The 10,551-nt window shown below is 41.5% G+C and overlaps 1 protein-coding gene across 1 annotated transcript in view; it reads left to right on the top strand.

Annotated features, from left to right (window-relative positions):
- Positions 1 to 847: 847 nt before the first annotated feature.
- LOC112236138 (intersectin-2-like) overlaps positions 848 to 10,551 on the top strand; it is a 99,209-nt gene continuing 89,505 nt past the window's right edge. The window contains exon 1 of the mRNA XM_042321302.1: positions 848 to 1,106. The gene's annotated coding sequence lies outside the window, so the exon portion shown is untranslated. The remainder of the gene's footprint in view (positions 1,107 to 10,551) is intronic.

Here is a 10,551-nt window from a genome sequence, read left to right as displayed (position 1 = left end):
GAAAAACAGCCTCAGACCATTATTCCTTCTCCACCAAACTTTACAGTTGGCACAATGCATTCGGGCAGGTAGTGTTCTCCTGGCATCGCCAAATCCAGATTTAATCTGTCAGACTGCCAGATGGTGAAGCGTGATTCATCTGTCCAGAGTCCAATGGCGGCAAGCTTTACACCACTCCAGTGAGTGTTGTAACCGAAGAGAGACTCATTTTACTCGCTAAGCACTTCAGCATTCTTCAGCACTCCCCTTCTGTGAGCTTGTGTGCCCTACCACTTTGCGGCCGAGCTGTGTTAGCTCCTAGACGTTGCCATTTACAGTTGACCGGGGAAGCTCTAGCAGGGCCCAAATGTATTGAAAAGGTGCCATACTATGACGGTGCCACGTTGAAAGTCACTGAGCTCTTCAGTACGGGTCATTCTACTGCTAATGTTTGTCTATGGAGATCGCATGACTGTGTGCTTGATTTTTATACACCTGTCAGCAATGGGTGTTGCAGGAAAATACCAAATCCACTCATTTTAAGGGGTGTCCACATACTTTTGTGTATATATATATATTTTATTTATTTATTTATTATGAATGCCCTAATTGCAAGTTGCTCTGCATGAGAGCCTCTGCTAAATGACTAACATGTACAATGTAAAACCTCACAGCGCCAATACAGGGCCACGTTCAGTAGGCAGACGTTGCAGAAATGTTTCACGAATGAAGTTGACAGGATTGCTAATTCCTACATGTCAGAGCGTGGTGTTCGCTGTGCTCGTATCTAAACCAGCACAGCGTTGTGTCCTGTTTAACGGACGTAATCTGCATCCAGACGGACACGCCCATTCCCCCAGGTTCCGTCTCTCTCCTCCCCACTGCACTGAGACGCGGACCGACGTCATCCGTCCTGGTTTGTAGCAGTCTGGGAATCATCTGCTCATCGCAGCTAGTCTGCTCTCTCTCTCAATTATAAACCAAACCGCAACAGGTTCAGAACGACGCCAGTGTTCTAGGTTGGGAATTAAGGAATAACGTCGTTAAAGGAGGGATTTGTCCTAAACTAGGAAGATGATGAAACGAGCAGCTCCTGAAGCTGCCGCTACCCTCCTTTGCATTGAACGGTAAGCGAAGTGTAGTATAATATAGACAGGGTTTAAAAGAAAACCCGGGTTAAGGGTTTTTATGAACAATAGACATTTGCCTGTATGCCTCAACATTCCTTTGTATGTCGTATAGGCCTACATCCCGGTTAGTGTTTCTAAAATTCAATTTATACAGGTTATTATTTTGGAAAGATAAGCCTATAGTATAGACTACTGAATGTCATCCTCTAGACTATAGTATAGACTACTGAATGTCATCCTCTAGACTATAGTATAGACTACTGAATGTCATCCTCTAGACTATAGTATAGACTAATGACTGTCATCCTCTGGACTATAGTATAGACTACTGAATGTCATCCTCTGGACTATAGTATAGACTACTGAATGTCATCCTCTAGACTATAGTATAGACTACTGAATGTCATCCTCTAGACTATAGTATAGACTACTGAATGTCATCCTCTAGACTATAGTATAGACTACTGAATGTCATCCTCTAGACTATAGTATAGACTAATGACTGTCATCCTCTGGACTATAGTATAGACTACTGAATGTCATCCTCTGGACTATAGTATAGACTACTGAATGTCATCCTCTAGACTATAGTATAGACTAATGACTGTCATCCTCTAGACTATACTATAGACTACTGAATGTCATCCTCTAGACTATAGTATAGACTACTGAATGTCATCCTCTAGACTATAGTATAGACTAATGACTGTCATCCTCTGGACTATAGTATAGACTAATGAATGTCATCCTCTAGACTATACTATAGACTAATGACTCTCATCCTCTAGACTATAGTATAGACTAATGAATGTCATCCTCTAGACTATAGTATAGACTACTGAATGTCATCCTCTAGACTATAGTATAGACTACTGAATGTCATCCTCTAGACTATAGTATAGACTACTGAATGTCATCCTCTAGACTATAGTATAGACTACTGAATGTCATCCTCTCTAGACTATAGTATAGACTACTGAATGTCATCCTCTAGACTATACTATAGACTACTGAATGTCATCCTCTAGACTATAGTATAGACTACTGAATGTCATCCTCTAGACTATACTATAGACTACTGAATGTCATCCTCTAGACTATAGTATAGACTACTGAATGTCATCCTCTAGACTATACTATAGACTACTGAATGTCATCCTCTAGACTATAGTATAGACTACTGAATGTCATCCTCTAGACTATACTATAGACTACTGAATGTCATCCTCTAGACTATAGTATAGACTACTGAATGTCATCCTCTAGACTATAGTATAGACTAATGAATGTCATCCTCTAGACTATACTATAGACTAATGACTCTCATCCTCTAGACTATAGTATAGACTAATGAATGTCATCCTCTAGACTATAGTATAGACTACTGAATGTCATCCTCTAGACTATACTATAGACTACTGAATGTCATCCTCTAGACTATAGTATAGACTACTGAATGTCATCCTCTAGACTATAGTATAGACTAATGACTGTCATCCTCTAGACTATAGTATAGACTACTGAATGTCATCCTCTAGACTATAGTATAGACTACTGAATGTCATCCTCTAGACTATACTATAGACTACTGAATGTCATCCTCTAGACTATAGTATAGACTACTGAATGTCATCCTCTAGACTATAGTATAGACTACTGAATGTCATCCTCTAGACTATACTATAGACTACTGAATGTCATCCTCTAGACTATACTATAGACTACTGAATGTCATCCTCTCTAGACTATACTGTAGACTACTGAATGTCAACCTCTCTAGGCTGTACTATAGACTACTGAATGTCAACCTCTCTAGACTATCGTATAGACTAATGAATGTCAACCTCTAGACTATAGTATAGACTACTGAATGTCATCCTTTAGAATATAGTATAGACTAACAAATGTCAACCTCTTGACTACTGAATGTCAACCTCTAGACTATAGTATAGACAACTGAATGTCAACCTCTAGACTATAGTATAGACTACTGAATGTCATCCTCTAGACTATAGTATAGACTACTGAATGTCATCCTCTAGACTATAGTATAGACTAATGAATGGCATCATCTATACTATAGTATAGACTAATGAATGTAAACCTCTAGACTATAGTATACAACTAATGCCTCCAACATCTAGTCTTCTGTCATTTGGCAGGTTATTCTCAGGCTGTGACTAATCTGGTCTACAATTCGACCCAGTAAAGCTCCACTTCCCTCATCTCTCCTCGACTTGTGCTGCATATATATATAGTTAGACATTCCAAGGCGTTATTTATCATTTCACAATAACACAGAACATCAGGACACCGCTATGTACCCTGAGGGTTATCCTCTACTGTCAACACAGAGAGAGAGAAGGACACCACTATGTACCCTGAGGGTTTAGCCTCTACTGTCAACACAGAGAGAGAGAGAGAGAGAGAGAGAGAGAGAAAAGGACACCACTATGTACCCTGAGGGTTTAGCCTCTACTGTCAACACAGAGAGAGAGGAGGACACCGCTATGTACCCTGAGGGTTTAGCCTCTACTGTCAACACAGAGAGAGAGAGAGAGAGAGAAGGACACCGCTATGTACCCTGAGGGTTTAGCCTCTACTGTCAACACAGAGAGAGAGAGAGAGAGAGAGAGAGAGAGAGAGAGAAGGACACCGCTATGTACCCTGAGGGTTTAGCCTCTACTGTCAACACACAGAGAGAGAGAGGACACCACTATGTCCCCTGAGGGTTAGCCTCTACTGTCAACACAGAGAGGGAGAATGGGGGGTAGATGGAAAAGAGATTTCAGGCCTATAGCTTTCCTCCCTAGTTAAAATAGAACTTCAATACCGCTCTGTTGGACATTCTCTGGTAAAAACAGCCACTTAGTGTTGTGTACTGTACCATTTAGTATTAACGATAGACCTCTGTGTAACTGTAGACCTCTGTGTAACGGTAGACCGCTGTGTAACTCCAGTAGTAACTGTAGACCTCTGTGTAACTATAGACCACTGTGTAACTATAGACCACTGTGTAACTATAGACCTCTGTGTACTGTACCTTTAGCATTAACTGTAGACCTCTGTGTAACTCCAGTAGTAACGGTAGACCTCTGTGTAACGGTAGACCTCTGTGTAACTCCAGTAGTAACGGTAGACCGCTGTGTAACGGTAGACCACTGTGTAACTATAGACCGCTGTGTAACTATAGACCGCTGTGTAACGGTAGACCACTGTGTAACTGTAGACCTCTGTGTAACTGTAGACCGCTGTGTAACGGTAGACCTCTGTGTAACGGTAGACTGCTGTGTAACTCCAGTAGTAACTGTAGACCTCTGTGTAACTATAGACCGCTGTGTAACTGTAGACCACTGTGTAACTATAGACCTCTGTGTACTGTACCTTTAGTATTAACTGTAGACCTCTGTGTAACTGTAGATCGCTGTGTAACGGTAGACATCTGTGTAACTATAGACCTCTGTGTAACTATAGACCACTGTGTACTGTACCTTTTAGTATTAACTGTAGACCTCTGTGTAACTGTAGACCCCCCGTGTAACGGTAGACCTCTGTGTAACGGTAGACCGCTGTGTAACTGTAGACCGCTGTGTAACGGTAGACCTCTGTGTAACTGTAGACCACTGTGTAATGGTAGACCTCTGTGTAACGGTAGACCTCTGTGTAACTCCAATAGTAACGGTAGACCTCTGTGTAACGGTAGACCTCTGTGTAACTCCAGTAGTAACGGTAGACCACTGTGTAACGGTAGACCTCTGTGTAATGGTAGACCCCTGTGTAACTGTAGACCACTGTGTAACTATAGACCTCTGTGTAACTATAGACCTCTGTGTAACGGTAGACCTCTGTGTAACGGTAGACCTCTGTGTAACTGTAGACCTCTGTGTAACGGTAGACCTCTGTGTAACTATAGACTTGTGCTGCATATATATATAGTTCGACATTCCAAGGCGTTATTTATCATTTCACAATAACCACAGAACATCAGGACACCGCTATGTACCCTGAGGGTTATCCTCTACTGTCAACACAGAGAGAAGGACACCACTATGTACCCTGAGGGTTTAGCCTCTACTGTCAACACAGAGAGAGAGAGAGAGAAGGACACCGCTATGTCCCCTGAGGTGAGGGTTATCCTATACTGTCAACACAGAGAGAGAGAGGGCTAGAAGGACACCGCTATGCCCCCTGAGGTGAGGGTTAACCTCTACTGTCAACACAGAGAGAGAAGGACACCACTATGTCCCCTGAGGTGAGGGTTAGCCTCTACTGTCAACACAGAGAGAGAAGGACACCACTATGTACCCTGAGGGTTAGCCTCTAATGTCAACACAGAGAGAGAGAAGGACACCACTATGTACCCTGAGGGTTTAGCCTCTACTGTCAACACAGAGAGGGAGAATGGGGGGTAGATGGAAAAGAGATTTCAGGCCTATAGCTTTCCTCCCTAGTTAAAATAGAACTTCAATACCGCTCTGTTGGACATTCTCTGGTAAAAACAGCCACTTAGTGTTGTGTACTGTACCATTTAGTATTAACGATAGACCTCTGTGTAACTATAGACCTCTGTGTAACGGTAGACCGCTGTGTAACTCCAGTAGTAACTGTAGACCGCTGTGTAACTGTAGACCGCTGTGTAACTATAGACCACTGTGTAACGGTAGACTGCTGTGTAACTCCAGTAGTAACTGTAGACCTCTGTGTAACTATAGACCTCTGTGTACTGTACCTTTAGCATTAACTGTAGACCTCTGTGTAACTGTAGATCGCTGTGTAACGGTAGACCGCTGTGTAACTGTAGACCGCTGTGTAACTGTAGACCTCTGTGTAACTATAGGCCTCTGTGTAACTATAGACCACTGTGTACTGTACCTTTAGTATTAACTGTAGACCTCTGTGTAACTGTAGACCACTGTGTAACGGTAGACCGCTGTGTAATGGTAGACCGCTGTGTAACGGTAGACCACTGTGTAACTCCAGTAGTAACTGTAGACCTCTGTGTAACGGTAGACCGCTGTGTAACTCCAGTAGTAACTGTAGACCTCTGTGTAACTGTAGACCGCTGTGTAACGGTAGACCTCTGTGTAATGGTAGACTGCTGTGTAACTCCAGTAGTAACTGTAGACCTCTGTGTAACTGTAGACCGCTGTGTAACTGTAGACCACTGTGTAACTATAGACCTCTGTGTACTGTACCTTTAGCATTAACTGTAGACCTCTGTGTAACTGTAGATCGCTGTGTAACGGTAGACATCTGTGTAACTATAGACCTCTGTGTAACTATAGACCTCTGTGTAACTATAGACCACTGTGTAACTATAGACCTCTGTGTACTGTACCTTTTAGTATTAACTGTAGACCTCTGTGTAACTGTAGATCGTTGTGTAACTGTAGACCGCTGTGTAACTATAGACCTCTGTGTAACTATAGACCACTGTGTACTGTACCTTTAGTATTAACTGTAGACCTCTGTGTAACTGTAGACCCCCGTGTAACGGTAGACCTCTGTGTAACGGTAGACCGCTGTGTAACTGTGACAATGACTCAATACCCCATAATGACACAATACCCCATAATGACACAATACCCCATAACGACATAATGACTCAATACCCCATAATGACTCAATACCCCATAATGACACAATACCTCATAATGATACAATACCCCACAATGACACAATACCCCATAATGACACACTACCCCATAATGACACAATACGCCATAATGACATAATGACACAATACCCCATAATGACACAATACCCCATAATGACACAATACCCCATAATGACATAATGACTCAATACCCCATAATGACTCAATACCCCATAATGACTCAATACCTCATAATGATACAATACCCCACAATGACACAATACCCCACAATGACACAATACCCCACAATGACACAATACCCACAATGACACAATACCCCAATACCCCATAATGACACAATAACACAATACCCCATAATGACACAATAACCCAATACCCCATAATGACACAATACCCCACAATGACACAATACTCCATAATGACTCAATACCCCATAATGACACAATAACCCAATACCCCATAATGACACAATACCCCACAATGGCACAATACTCCATAATGACACAATACTCCATAATGACTCAATACCCCATAATGACACAATGACTCAATACCCCACAATGACTCAATACCCCACAATGACTCAATACCCCACAATGACTCAATACCCCACAATGACTCAATATCCCACAATGACTCAATACCCCACAATGACTCAATACCCCACAATGACTCAATACCCCACAATGACCAAATACCCCACAATGACAATGACTCAATACCCCACAATGACTCAATACCCCACAATGACCAAATACCCCACAATGACAATGACTCAATAACCCATAATGACTCAATACCCTATAATGACAATGACTCAATACCCCATAATGACACAATACCCCAATACCTCATAATGACTCATTGCCGCATAATGACTCAATACCCCATACTGACTCAATACCCCATACTGACTCAATACCCCATAATGACACAATACCCCACAATGACACAATACCCCCAATGACACTATTACTCAATACCCCATAATGACTCAATACCCCACAATGACACAATACCCCACAATGACTCAATACCCCAATACCCCATAATGACACAAAACCCCAATACACCATAATGACTCAATACACCATAATGACTCAATACCCCATAATGACACAATACCCCACAATGACACAATACCCCATAATGACACAATACCCCATAATGACACAATACCCCATAATGACACAATACCCCATAATGACTCAATACCCCATAATGACTCAATACCCCACAATGACTCAATACCCCACAATGACTCAATACCCCACAATGACTCAATACCCCACAATGACTCAATACCCCACAATGACTCAATACCCCACAATGACTCAATACCCTATAATGACAATGACTCAATACCCCATAATGACACAATACCCCATAATGACACAATACCCCATAATGACATAATGACTCAATACCCCATAATGACTCAATACCCCATAATGACACAATACCTCATAATGATACAATACCCCACAATGACACAATACCCCACAATGACACAATACCCCACAATGACACAATACCCCACAATGACACAATACCCCAATACCCCATAATGACACAATACCCCATAATGACACAATAACACAATACCCCATAATGACACAATAACACAATACCCCACAATGACACAATACCCCACAATGACACAATACCCCACAATGACACAATACCCCACAATGACACAATACCCCAATACCCCATAATGACACAATACCCCATAATGACACAATAACACAATACCCCATAATGACACAATACCCCACAATGACACAATACTCCATAATGACTCAATACCCCATAATGACACACTAACCCAATACCCCATAATGACACAATACCCCACAATGACACAATACTCCATAATGACTCAATACCCCATAATGGTACAATACCCCATAATGACACAATGACTCAATACCCCACAATGACTTAATACCCCACAATGACTCAATACCCCACAATGACTCAATACCCCACAATGACAATGACTCAATACCCCATAATGACTCAATACCCCATAATGACTCAATACCCTATAATGACAATGACTCAATACCCCATAATGACACAATACCCCATAATGACACAATACCCCAATACCTCATAATGACTCATTGCCGCATAATGACTCAATACCCCAATACCCCATAATGACTCAATACCCCAATACCCCATAATGACATAAAACCCCAATACACCATAATGACTCAATACCCCATAATGACACAATACCCCACAATGACACAATACCCCATAATGACACAATACCCCATAATGACACAATACCCCACAATGACACAATACCCCAATACCCCATAATGACACAATAACACAATACCCCATAATGACACAATAACCCAATACCCCATAATGACACAATACCCCACAATGACACAATACTCCATAATGACTCAATACCCCATAATGACACAATAACCCAATACCCCATAATGACACAATACCCCACAATGACACAATACTCCATAATGACACAATACTCCATAATGACTCAATACCCCATAATGACACAATGACTCAATACCCCACAATGACTCAATACCCCACAATGACTCAATACCCCACAATGACTCAATACCCCACAATGACCAAATACCCCACAATGACAATGACTCAATACCCCACAATGACTCAATACCCCACAATGACCAAATACCCCACAATGACAATGACTCAATAACCCATAATGACTCAATACCCTATAATGACAATGACTCAATACCCCATAATGACACAATACCCCAATACCTCATAATGACTCATTGCCGCATAATGACTCAATACCCCATACTGACTCAATACCCCATACTGACTCAATACCCCATAATGACACAATACCCCACAATGACACAATACCCCACAATGACACTATTACTCAATACCCCATAATGACACAATATCCCATAATGACACAATAACCCATGACACAATAACCCAATACACCATAATGACTCAATACCCCACAATGACACAATACCCCACAATGACTCAATACCCCAATACCCCATAATGACACACAACTCCAATACACCATAATGACTCAATACCCCATAATGACACAATACCCCATAATGACACAATACCCCATAATGACACAATACCCCACAATGACACAATACCCCATAATGACACAATACCCCATAATGACACAATACCCCATAATGACTCAATACCCCATAATGACTCAATACCCCACAATGACTCAATACCCCACAATGACTCAATACCCCACAATGACTCAATACCCCACAATGACTCAATACCCCACAATGACTCAATACCCCACAATGACTCAATACCCCACAATGACTCAATACCCTATAATGACAATGACTCAATACCCCATAATGACTCAATACCCTATAATGACAATGACTCAATACCCCATAATGACACAATACCCCATAATGACACAATACCCCATAATGACATAATGACTCAATACCCCATAATGACTCAATACCCCATAATGACACAATACCTCATAATGATACAATACCCCACAATGACACAATACCCCACAATGACACAATACCCCACAATGACACAATACCCCACAATGACACAATACCCCACAATGACACAATACCCCAATACCCCATAATGACACAATACCCCATAATGACACAATAACACAATACCCCATAATGACACAATAACACAATACCCCACAATGACACAATACCCCACAATGACACAATACCCCACAATGACACAATACCCCACAATGACACAATACCCCAATACCCCATAATGACACAATACCCCATAATGACACAATAACACAATACC

Source organism: Oncorhynchus tshawytscha, linkage group LG05 (assembly GCF_018296145.1).
Source record: "Oncorhynchus tshawytscha isolate Ot180627B linkage group LG05, Otsh_v2.0, whole genome shotgun sequence".
Classification (NCBI taxonomy): Eukaryota; Metazoa; Chordata; class Actinopteri; order Salmoniformes; family Salmonidae; genus Oncorhynchus; species Oncorhynchus tshawytscha.
This window is presented reverse-complemented; position numbering and strand designations above follow the sequence as displayed.